Source organism: Crocodylus siamensis, chromosome 1, assembly GCF_052110815.1.
Source record: "Crocodylus siamensis isolate JL-2025a chromosome 1, ASM5211081v1, whole genome shotgun sequence".
NCBI classification, from domain to species: Eukaryota; Metazoa; Chordata; order Crocodylia; family Crocodylidae; genus Crocodylus; species Crocodylus siamensis.
The window spans coordinates 68,890,900-68,893,068 of NC_143395.1; positions in this window are offsets into that span (position 1 = coordinate 68,890,900).

Consider the following 2,169-nt stretch of genomic DNA (forward strand, 5'->3'; position numbering starts at 1 on the left):
GGAATTTAGAGGTTAACTATATCCATCCACTGTTTCTAGTCTGTCCCTTAAGCTAGCAAGGTCAGGACTGCAAATTGTTGTTCAAATTTTACATCACATTTGGAGAGATGCAAATGTGGCAAAGAAAAAAAAATCATACCCACGCTTGTAAACTGAGTATATCTTATGTAGAAATTCTATAAAAAAACATCATTGGCCACAAACTTTTCAGGAGGACCAAGACAAAACAAAAACATACTAGACTGCAAGGAAATTGGCATTGTAAAATGGAGGTGGAATTGGGAAGTCTGTGATGGAGATGTAAATAGGGAACATAATGCCTTCTTTTAATTCAGGTTTTGCTTCCCCCCACCCCCACAATATGGACTAAGTTAATATTTTTAATATACCAAGTAATTTAATTCTATTGTCCCTTGTGAAAAGTGCACAATAATCCTGTATTTTGGTGTACGCTCTACATTTCCTATAGAGGTATTTTATCCTAATAAAACATTCCACATTCTTAAGAAGCATGTTACATATAGTGTTTCAAAAACTCTGTAAAGCAGGATAACTCACAATTGTTTTTTGCTTCCTTATGATCTCTGCCAGTATTTTCACTAGTGCTGGCTAATTTAAGGGAGTTTACACAGTAGGGGGGAAGTTACTTACCAGGAATAGTAACTCTGAGATGTGTTACCCCTGTGTATATTCCATCAGGATTACACAATACATGAGCTCTACATAACCAAGGGAAGAGATTTAGCTTGCTCTGCCAAGTCAGGACACATCCACCCTCACACATCATTCACTGTACCAAAGGTTTTGTCTGGTGCAGGACTAATCACCATTCCAGTAGTGTCTGAGAAGTGCAGTGTCCACAGCTAACTTAGCTTGCTTTCTCTTCATGTTCTGTAAATGACTAGTACTTTTATTCTTCAAAAACTTTCTATATAAGCTTATATAGCTTATAGCAGGCAGGAGGAGAAACAGGGATACCTTTTTCTTTTAGTCGATTCCTCCACAACCTCTCTCTATTGCCTAAAATGTGAGATTACTACACCTAAATGCCCAGAATTTTAAAAACTCTATGGTCTATCAGCATCCTTTTCCTTTAGACAAGACCACAATGTTTAGTCTTAAGTGTAATCAAACAACTTGGGTGTAGCATTTATAATTATTCCAGTTAAAGAAAAGAAAAGAATGAAATTTGGGGCAGGATGTTTTTAATGAATCAGTTGGAAGCCTTTGCTTGGATCCTGACTTCATCGGCCTCCTTGCAGCAGACTTGAGAACGAGGCTTCTCTTGACTTTCACTTGGTTCACAAGACCTTTACTCAAACAATCACCAAATAAATCTAATTCTCATAGTAAAATACTATATTTTCCTCACTTACAATCTGCAGCTTCTCCTCAAAAACCAACTAGGTAAAATTGGGGTGTGCATTATATATGTGAGGAAAAAGGATCTCCACAGGTCTGGATATTTGGCATGGAGGGGTAGCATTCCTAATTGTCTTGTGATCACAGCAGCTAAGAAAGGACTAGACAACAATAAAATCAACCTTATCTCACAAAAAGGAAAATAATTCAATGCCTTTAGAAGGATAAAATATTTTGGGTAGCTTGCAACTTCAAATGATTCTTTCCTTGTGAAATACCACGATTTACAAACAATGAATTGTAGAGATTCTACCAAAGAATTGTTTCAAGTGTGCAAGGAACAATTTCTGCCCACAGTAGACAAAGACAAGCTACTACTGAAAACCTTATAGAAGAATGTTTTGTCAGAAGCACTTATTTTCCCACTTACATATTCAAAACTATACAAAGATCTTTGCAACAAAAAACTTACCACTGTAATGTCACACAACAATAATATTTTAAATGTTCAAAAAAATAACTTACCAGTTAAGCTCTTGCTGTCCTTTAGATCAGTGGTACTCAATCTTTTTTGTATGGGAACCCATTTGCAAAAATTGATGGCTTGTTCCAACTCACAACCCCTGGCCCTGCTGGTACCTGACTTACAGTGCTCTGTCCTCCCTGCCCTGCCACAGCCTTGGCACCTGGCTACCTGGTCACCTTCCCCTAGTGCCGGCAGGCACCTGCCCCCCCCCAACACACACCCATCCCCTCCCCACACACACACGCACGCACTGCCCCCCGCCCCAAGCCTTGGCCCTCCAA